Consider the following 11,180-nt stretch of genomic DNA (forward strand, 5'->3'; position numbering starts at 1 on the left):
ACATACATCAAGATCTGCGTGAGAGGAAAGTGCGTTCACTGTGAATTAGCACTCCTGAAAAATGTAATGGGCAGAAAAGGAAAACCTCAACACAAATTACAAGTTCACTTGATTAATAACCGGCTGCAAATTTGGTTTGTTTCTCATCGAAAACTCATTTATCATTAAGAGTAAAACCAGATAGTCAGGTAAGACGGATGTGTTAGTTGACCAATATACTGGCCAATCCTGGATTTTGAATGAAAATCTAATATCTCCCACTCAGTGTCCTCCACTGGAATGACAGAGATCAGGGTGTCATCTCACAACCTCTGCTACATCTGAAAATTCAGATTTAGTTTAAAGGTGCAATATGTAAGAATTGGCCACCTGTTGCTCAGTGTGGCTGGAGCTACTAGCTGTCATTAGCTAGTTAGCTAAGTTAGCTGCGCAACGAGCGGCCCTTTTAGCTGACTGGAGTCTGCCCCAACCTCGAGCACCAAGACAGGGAAGGCAGTGTTGAGGTGATTTACTGGACATGAACTCCAGGGCCATCGTGAAACACAGCAAACTCGCATATATCTACAAGATCACCGGTTCGAGCCAGCTGATGTGCCCCTGAGCACCTTAAATTCTTTTTTTAACATCTTTGAACTCAATGTTTTGGTGTTATAGCACGCAACTTGACTGAGTCCCACAGTTCTCATCAGGTTCTGCAGGCACTCTGTAACACCTGCCTCCCTTCAGGAGCTGCTGAAGGGCTAAGTCCAGCTACGAGGAGAGTGGACATTGGACTGGCATTCATCAGGTGACCAGAAAAACACTCGGCATACATCTCGCAGCATCGGACAAGTAGCACACAGCTGAAAACTGTTAAACGTGCAGAGACGACAACAAAAGCACAGCAGCGCAAGCAAGTATACACAAATTACACTTATGTTTCTGTGCACATGCACACACTTAAGCAAGGAACACCTCAGAGATGAGGACCTGGTAGGGAATTATGACTCATGTCGTTTGGATACGCAACGCAGGTCGGCCCGTCATGTGAAAGGCTGTCCTGGAACAACTCGGTAACCGTATAACTCGCTGTTTAAACAGGCCTCTGAGAGATGCCCTCTCATTTCCTGTTGGAAAAGCTGATCAATCACGGCTCTCATCACCTTGGAGTCGGGGAGAAATAGAGATGTGGCTGAACTGGTTCAGGACAGAATGAAAGGTGAGATGAGTGGAGTAACGACAGGATCGTGAGCTCTTTTTTTGACGACCTTTGTGCTTTATTCGAGGTGTAAATGCCCAAAACATCAAGACAGAGAAGCACCAAGAGTAGCAAAACGGAAATACAAAAAAATAAAAATTAAAAATACGTTAAATGGAGCACTTAATACTGGAATGACATTTTCAAAGATTTCCTTTTGAATTTGTTAAATTTGGTTTAAAAGCAAAAAAAAAAAAAAAAAAAAAATACATTTTGCGTCTTAAATCAATAAATTTGAAACAACCGGACCACATATGTTCCCTCTGTAGGCCAAATAACGTAGTACACACAAAGATGGAAGCAAAGGGAAGGAAAAGAGGAAGAGGAGAGGAGGAGACAGGATTGGAACTGATTCGATGCTGGCTCCAAATCGAGAGCCCTCACTCCCTCCCTCCCCAATTTGTCTCTGTGAGTGTTTTACAAGAGCTAGATGAATTGTGAGAGGTAACATCCATCTATCAATGCAGAAAGAGGAATGCTGTGCTCTTAGCGGTCTCGCCTTCGCTCCTTCCCCCCCGCCCGGCAGTTAAAACAACACATTGTGCCAGCAGCTCTTGATTTCCACTGCTTCAACACCATGTCGTTTTTCAGCCGAGGTCCATCACAAGCATTTAGGCTGTAAGCAGAGCAGACCCCGGTAGCCAACTCGCCCCTGCCTTCTCTGACTCAAACCATGCTCAGCTCCAATTTGTCCGGACATGGGCCAGTGTGTGTGTGTGTGTGTGTGTGTGTGTGTGTGTGTAGTCTGATACGCTATATTTGCGTAGATGAAGCACAGCAGAAAAACTTTTTGTACTATTTTTATGGTGGAAAGTTGCACCATACAACAAAGTGGATATTATTTAGCATTGTGACTACCTGGTTTTTGCTGTGTTACAAGTCGCTAAAAAGGCTGATGAACTCGAGCCAGGCTACCAGGCTGCTGGGGCCCACGAAGGGCCTTCTGACTACTGTTAATTCATGAACTAGTACAGAACAATTGAACCACTTAAGATTTCAGTTTGTCACGTCTAACTTCACAGGTAAAGTGCTTAACTACTCGGCATCATTTCAAGAAGGATTCTGATCTGATCATCTGAAAGTGATCGCGGCTTGGAAAGCACAGAGCTGAGCCACAGCGAGCTGAAACTGTAGCAGACTACTCCTCTTCATCCACACCTCCTTTTCGCACATTGTCGGAGCGTAAGCGGGACAAGGAGACTAAATGAGTAGACTGTGACAACGACATCCAGACGCATACACCCCTGACCTGCGATATTGCTAATCCGCACAAGCTAACGAGATCCATGGCGGTCATGTGGGCAATGCAGAGCTCATTTAATTGGATGCATTTATGCCTCAAAGTGTAGATTGTGTCATCTGAAAATATTTTTACTGAACAGGAAGAAAACAGAGAGACAGCTGATGAAAAATAATGCAGCCACACAACATAAGAACTTGGAAAATGTAGCTTTTTATTCTGTATTGATGTATGATCACATGTTGCACTGTTATTGCACGTATTTTAAACAACCTCTGTGGCAGTTTGAACCACCACATGCCTTCAGTTGTAGTGTTATATCGACTGTTGTCACTGCAGATCTCCCACTTCTTACCCATGCTGGCTGGCTCTCGTGAAGGCAATGCCGAGCGCTCAGTCGGTTGGTCGGCCGTTTTGATCCAGATTGAAATATCTCACAAACTCTTGGATGGATTGCCATTAAAGTTTGTGCAGACCTTTGTGGTCCCCGGGCGACAAATCCTAATTCTGACTCTTATCTTTTGGCTCTTTCCCAATAACGAACTGTTTAGGTAATTTCTCTTTTTCCCCACAATATTATTTCTGTGCCGTGAACAAATGCATGATGGGAGATTCCTTGGATGGCTGTGATGTATATCTACCACGGGTCAAACCTATATCTTAGACTATACTGTGCAGTCTGGCTGCAGGGTTGCTTTCGGGACTGCAACACAGAGGCTGCCAATCCCTTGTTAACTTGCCATGTCCCGCTGAAAAGAAAAGAAAAAACAAAAAGCCCTGCAAAAAAAAAAAAAAAAAAAGAATCTGTGAAATGGATCCCCATTATAGCTTCATGTATTATAGCAGACTTTAGTTTTATGAGCTTTTAACAAGTTTCCCAGGGGTTGCAATAATTTCTGTGGTTTATTTTCGGAACATTTACTTTTTCTTTTCCTTAAACGATCGGTATGGGCCTTTAGCTCTCCAGACTGCCCCCCCCATCTCAATCCAGTTTCACACTCCTTCTTTGGGGCACTTTACTGTAGTCGGATAGCATGTTGGTAGAGCCAACGTCAATCCTCAAAGTTCCACAAATCCCAATTCCAACTCGCCTCTTAAGGTTATTGCCACCTGATTGACATGTCAGTATGCACAGAGTCATAATAAGCAGGAGAGGCATGGCAGGATGGTGACAGAGGGCAAGAGCCGAGCTCGAAGCAGGCAACACGGAGGTTTCTGAGCTGTCAATGTGTTTGTCAGTGGAGCACCTAGTCAGCCACAACATCTTGTGCCCGAGTGTCATGTTCTGGCAGCAAAACATAATTCCTCAGTCTCTCTGTCTGGATGTCATTTCACAAAGCCTGAGATTACCAGAAATCACATCCATATGTGGGAAAACAAATGAGAGAGGGAGAGGATGGTGTAAAACATGACTTCCACCCTCAGCTGTGCCCACAAGAGCCGCTACGTATGGTGTTTCCCTTTGACTGTGCCGATAAATCAGCCGAGGGAGGACATCATTGTCCCACATCTTACCATTCCTCCTCCAGCCCCATCTCCACTCGCCGTGCTTTCACCCCACTCCTTTATTCCAGACACCCCGCTTTCAGCCCCCCTCCCTCTCGTTTTCACAGTCTTCCCCCTCCTCTCATCCTGCATGTTTTTACATTCCTCCAGCTCCCCTCCTCCGCCTGTCCCTCCATCCATCCGCACACTGCGTCATGTCCTCATTGTGCGAGTCTGAGCAGCTTGTCCGACAGCCAAAGTGTAACGCTACACCTCTGACCTGGGAGAGTCAGCAGTCTGTAGTTTTAGTTGGAGAAACATGCCTTGAAGCTGCTGCGCTCAGTTTTTCGGAAAGCAAATGAGCTCCTTGGCAGAGATGAAAACCGAAAAGGGAATTATGGTCAGCATAGTTAGCTCAGATAAGATACAGCACATATTATATGCACGTATGTTTGCTTGTTTGCACAGAGCTGGCCGCTCACTTTGCATTACTGCAGCTGCCTGTGCAGAGCAGCGTGGTCATTCAGAAGCTGGATTCAAGTGCCTGTACACCAAAAACTGCGGAAGGAAAGTTAACGGTAATGCTACACCCACAGGCCGAGCGTTGCCATGCCGGCCTGCCTTTTGTTGTGGTTTGTCCCAGCTGTTTTGTTGCTGCTTGTCGACTGGTTTTTAGTGGGACTGTGGATGTATCTAGTCTGGAAATCATTAATTTTTCTGCACACAATGTGTGACTTTCTGAATCCATGTAGCTACAAGAAGACTTACAGGTTTTGTCCCCTCTGTCCTCTCTACTTTTTACCCCTCCTCAATTGGATTTTGTCATTGGTTTGCACAGCTTTAGTTTTACGGATGAGATTGTTTCTACCTTCAGAAGAGCTTTGGCTTCACGAGCGCATCCATGTTACTGTCACGGTGACTGGGTTTGGTAGATTCTGTGAGCTGGGCGTTACCCCCTCACAAAACCTTGGTGTATTCTTTTAAAAAGCAAAACTGCCAAATAAGTTATCAAGAAGACATTAACCATAGCCGTACTTTCTACCTCCGTCCCAGTCCAGAGCTTTTAATTTGGATGGCTGCGTGAGGAAAATGACTCAGCATTCTGCACACGAGTCACGCTATACTCTCTCCCTGAGTGTTTGTCCCCGTCCACCGGCCAACTCCTTCCCTTGAAAAAATAAAAAAGGACAGGACTGGAAGGACAGGATGTGCTGTGCTGATTCTAATGTATGTGTAGGTGTGTTCATCTGTGTGTGTGTGTGCGGGATGTGTGTTCTCAGCACTGCCCCCTGCAGAGCGCTCTGGCTGAGGCCCGTTGCCTCCCTGCCAATCGGATTCCTCTCATCCTGGGCCAGACAGAGACACGAGCCAATCAGAGTCCCACTTCATTTCCTGAGAGGAAATGGTGGTGGTAATGGTGCAGTTGTGGGTATCTATTGGCAGCTAATGTAGGGTGGGGCAAGAGACTACAGAGAAATTATTAATTTCAATAACCATGATTGCACAATGACCAAGGACTCCTGAATCATGTAGCAATAAAAAACACATGACCTTTACAGCAGACCTTTTCAATTTTGGGGTTTATGACCTGACCCACGAAGTGTAGAGGACTGTATAATGTATTTAGCCAAAGTCCCTACAAATGTAGAGTTGTAATGGTCTACAAATCCCATTAGCAAGAGGAGTACAGGGGCTTTGGAGGATCAGTTCTTTGATAAACGACCAAACCTGTAAGCTGTGATATGTGCTTGGTAAACCCATCAGGAATAGCAGTTTAATGCAGGATGATGCACGGTCTTACTGCACTATTGGCCAGTGCCTCAAGCTGCATAGTTCAGCCGTAAAACACACTCCATGATAAATGATGACCACATAGACAGATTAAGAGCACACTTCAGAGTCCACCTCCCCAAACCCCTACGTATGGCCAAGAAACTTTGCACAGTCCTAGAGAGTTTAAACAAACCCCCGGGTTAGCCAAAATGACTTTGAAGAGGAAATAAAGGAAAATGGTAAAGTACCAAACATACAAAAACAAGACCCACGCCATAATAGGAATACTTCTTTAAGCTGCTATCATTAATATCTTCGCGTTAGCAATGGATTCATTTACTATGACAAACCCACAAGGACTAACCCACCAACGGGTCTGATATTTTAGCTTACTTACACTCATCGATTTGGTTTCACAACCTACTGCTCTGCTGTTTTGGCTCGCTCTCTCTCCTCTCGACCGCCTTATCACCACATGGCAGACGGATAAAGTTAGTGAGAAGCTGGTGAACGCAGCACAGCGTTCCGTGGCTAAAAGACCCCAAATTGATGCTGATGCAGCTCTGTATCTGCAAGATAGGCAATCAGCAATATTTTATATGGTGATAATGCCGTATGTCAGCTTATTTGTCAGCAAGCTTCCCCCAAAAGTGCAATTAATGTATTACTAATATACTAATGTATTGTATGTGCACAAGCTCTCGTCGTCTCTCTCAGGGAAACGGACACATGCACTTCCTGCAATAGGAGACCAGGATGGAGACTTTTCCTCTGTGTCTCTCAGACTTTCCATATTGTCTTTGGTGTGCACGCACGCGATTCCTCGTAACACGCTCGTACACATAAACATGCAAGTTAGAGGAGACACCAGCAGGCACACGGGCAGGCAGCTACAATCCTGGACACCTCAGATCTGCAACACCGTGCCAGTGCTGCCTCGCCAAGAGGTAATTGTTTCCATATTATACGATATATTACACATTTCATTTCCGTGTCTCTCTGTCGCTGCCTCTGTCGCTCTTTCTTTGGCTGCCTCTCTTTCTCTCATTATCACCTCCTTCTCTTGGCATCGTCCATTTCACCCTGCGTTGACTCAATACATGATTTTATATTATCTGCACCAATACAGTAGGTGTGATATCTGCGATTCAGGTCACTTGGAGGTCACTAGCAGGTCTTTGCAATTTGCACACACACACACACACACACATATCCACACACTTCGCCATGTGTCAAGGCCTATGTTGCTCTCACTGCTGCAGTCTGTGCAAGCCCAGTCAAAAATAACTTTTACCATACATTAGGGCGCATTTCAGAAAATTCAGACGCTCAGCACGAATATACTGAATGGGCAATTTCGTTATTCAGAGCGCTCCTGCATTAGTTTAGGTTTTTAGGGTTTGGCGTGCGTTTATTTTTCCTCTCCTGTGGCGAGGAGCATATGCTATGGAGCAGCTCCCACCGGCCCATTTGTGCGGTTCTGTTTCTGTCCCATAAATAAAAAGGGGAAACACAGACCGAAATGGGCCCGGCTCCGGTACCAGATGTCTGGGTTTTTTGGTTTTTCATTTTCATGGTTGTAAAGAAAAAAATAGCAAAAAATAACAGGTGATGGAAGAAAGAATTCAAATGAGTTCCAGTCCGACGAATGCTTGGTTATGGCTTTTTTTTTTTTTTTTTTTTGTTCGGTTCTGGACTCGACTGCAGAAGTAAAGCTCTGGTTTGTGGGTCGCCATCTGGAGTGTTCCGCAAAACCATGTGGTGGAACAATGACTGAAATTACCCCCCCTCCCTCTATAGGAATCTGGTGCCAAAGCAGGTGTCTGGGCTCTGGTTTCACGGCTTTTTGGGTCTTTCACACATGTCACATTTTCTGGTTGATTGAGCTCGGTCCTGGATTAAATTCCAGACCGTGTGCTACATTAAATTCTGGGACTCGGTCTGGGGTCGCGGTTGCGGGTTGAGCTCTGGGAGGAGATGCTGCCTGGATGTGTTTTACTCCACCGAACTCTCAGACCTCAGATACTCTGTCGGCAATTCCACATATTATTCGGGTCAGGATGGCCAGATTAGTGAAGGAGAGCAGGAGGAAAAGAAGACGGGAGGCATGTCAGCAGTTCTGCATGAGGAACCTTGAGAGGGCCACAGAGAGAAAAGTGGAAGACAAATTATGTGGACATGATTCAGCAAGAAAGCAGAAGCTGAATGGATGATGGATAGGATGGTGAGGAGGAAATGGGGAGAAGGTGTGAGTCAGCAGCTCGATGGAGAAAAAGAGTAAGAAAGTGGTGGAGAGGCTAGAGGACGATGGTGGAAACCCAAGTCAGTAGTTGCACAGATGTTCTGTCCGTGCATCAGAAGGAGATATGTGGAAATAATTTACATGTACAAGCAGTTTTCACCAGTGTAAAAAAAAGCTTAATGGAGCGTTTTAGCCTCTTTCAGCTCACTGTTTTGGTTTCAGGCCTGCAGCCTTACTGTTTTTCTCACAGGATGAAGGAGTGGGCAGGTGACCTCATATAATGGCTAAGCAACAAGAGTTTTGGGTTACAGTATGCTGATTAAGTTTTTGTGTGTAGTATAAATGTAGACTATGGAAGTATAACATCTGCAGTACAACGTCTTCTGTGGCTACTGGGGTAAAATGTCGAGGTGAAAAGAGAGTGGTTTGGAAGTGGACCCGCTCGGCCTCCGACAGAGCTTAACAGAGCACACGTACGTATGAAGGCGGCTAATGTAGCCGTCAATCACTTGCTAGCGCTCGCCCTAATCTCATGTAGTTCCCGCCAAATGACACCCTGCCGGGACGCACGAGGCAGGGCCCGGGATCCAGAACAAACACATTAATGCTGCCTCGATGACCGTCCGCTCTCAAGCCGTTCCAGAAACCACCATTTTGTCCTTTCTCATCTTCCCTTTCCTCTCGTGATTACATCTACAAAAATCCAAATACTCCTTGAATGTTGGCGAGCACAAAGCATTCACACTTTTTAACAGCTACACCTTTGTCCTCTGTTGCCTTCCCAACGTGATTATCTTTAGTTTTCGTTGTTCGAAGTGTTGGCAAACAGTCTACCTTTCTTTTTTATGACACCACACACCACGTTCAACACTGCATCTCGTTCATATTTAATTATCGGTCTCTTCCTGAACTCCAAATCCATCATGTTTGGAGGTAAACAGCTGAGGTTATTCGTGATGTACACTAATCTGTGCATACTTTTTGCTGTTTGGAGAGAAGCTGTTTGAGTTCCCAAGTCTTCTTTCATCTGTTCCAACAGACTTTGTGCCACCTACAGAAGACCTGAGGTCACCTCTCTGAGGTTGCTGGCATCATATGGTGTGTCGCTTACAGTGGGACACCGTGTGGGCTCCAGAGATGTTCATGTCGCCAGAGATGTCAGGAGTTTATTGTTCAAATACGGAGTAAAGTTTTGTCTTACTTTGTGAAGTACTCCGCTGTTGCACATTCCCTGGTTTAAAATGAGAATTGGCTTTGTGTGTGTAGACTGTGCACAGCATGGGCCTACATGTGATTACACCGTGCACTGTGATCTCATAAAGGCAAATTAAGTGTCACTTCAATGAAGTGTCCAAAGACGATAACCTCTCTGAGCACCTTATGAACTGAAATGCTCCTCTTCAGTCCATCATGGAGTAACTTTAGCTCTCCAAGCTCCAACCACCTGCTGCAGTGAGCGGGCCAGACGATGGCTCCTTAATTAAAATGGCCCCTGTTGCTGCCCTTGAACTTGACAGGGTCAGAGCAGACAGCACGGTACAGCGTGTGTGTGTGTGTGAGTGTGTGTGAGAGAGAAAGAAAGAGAGAAAGAGCACTCATGGTGATGAATTTGTTATTGGATAGAGGAAACGTGCATAAAATCAGGGTGAAAGGCGGATGCACTGCATCCAGAGGTGGTCAGAAGCAGTAAAATATGCAGTGTCTCCTCAGTGTGCATTTAGCAGCTGTGTAGTGGGAAATGCAGAACTAATGAAACTGGCAGCACGCTAACTGGCTATGCTACAGACATATGATGCCATGTTTAGACACCACACCTGTTGAAATTTAGGCATGGTACAAACACATAGTCAAAAGGATTAGTTATAGGGGGTCTGAGTTAAGGTGAAAACATGGCCGCTTTCTTTTCTCTTTAACTTTAGTATTCACAGTTCGCGGACCTCCATATGAATGATGACTCTTCTTCCTCTGCTGACAGCTGCTCTAAGCCACGTTATGCACGACTGTGATAAACACAGCAGAAAAGGGTTAATGTTAAGAACCGGAAACAACATGAGTCACGTTAGCCACCTGAGAGAAAAATGGAGAGAGGTCAGCAGGAACTGGAAGTTGGAGTTGTTTCATGTCAGCTGTTGGCTATGGTTCATGCTGTCCGGAGATGAAGATTATGAAGACAAGGAGCGTGAGGGGAACATCCGGGAAGACGATGACAGTGGAAGCAGCCTCTTCTTCTACGGGTTTTGTAGCTGATCTTCCGGCCGATCAGTCATGTGAGTTTGTAAGTTTATTTGCATGCCCATTTAGTGCATTAACACTTTTTCGAAAAAGGCAAAAACACCTCAAAACTTCTTTTGCGAAATTGAGGAAGTTTTTTTTTCCCTCCAGCTTTTCAAAAGTTTTCAAAAGCAATAATTCAAAACGCGCCTAAAAACACCTTAATGGAAACACAGCTAATGTACTAATTGGAAAAGGAGAGGATTTTTCATTTGGGATCTGATGAAGAACATGTTATTAGCCTGATCTGTCTCGAGAAAATGCTTAAGTCTAAAGCCAAAATATCTGATTTTAAATTAGACCAAGCTTTGGGCTTGGTGAACCAGGAACATTAAAGTTCCTGTTAGTGTTTGCACATGTTTAATTATAATTAGTCTTGAGTATAAAGCCACAGGTGGTGTGTGATCAAACATTGCTACTGTACGTTCAAACACACATGTATTGGCTGTTGGCCACTAAATATGAACTATAAAAACTCGCACATATGAAGTGAGGTGATCAGGACTGTTGCTGAGTATCTGACCACAGCTAACACGCTGTGTGCCGGCTCGTTCCTCCTCTTCCACCGTAACATCACTCTCCAACCAAAACGTTGTCTTACACGCTGCAAACTGACAGTAAACTCACCAAACAGGTCACAGTCCAGCCAAGACCGTGCATACCTGACAGGAGCGCGTGCAACAGCAGGAGGAGAGAAGAGGGGGAAGAGGTATTTACAGGTTGAGGAGGTGTTGCATGTGACTGCTGGGCAGCAGGCGTATACTTAGACTGCGACTGTGGCATCGCGGCCGGTGTTTTATCACTGTGGCTTCCGTGCCGGCGGTCCTCACCTCACATGGAACTGCACATGACCTGCGGAACAGAGACGGTGTGTGTGTGTTTATGCAGTTCACGCAGGTTTGCGCTGCTGTGTATAGGTTTAAAGCGATGCC

The sequence above is a fragment of the Chelmon rostratus genome, chromosome 21, assembly GCF_017976325.1.
Source record: "Chelmon rostratus isolate fCheRos1 chromosome 21, fCheRos1.pri, whole genome shotgun sequence".
NCBI classification, from domain to species: Eukaryota; Metazoa; Chordata; class Actinopteri; order Chaetodontiformes; family Chaetodontidae; genus Chelmon; species Chelmon rostratus.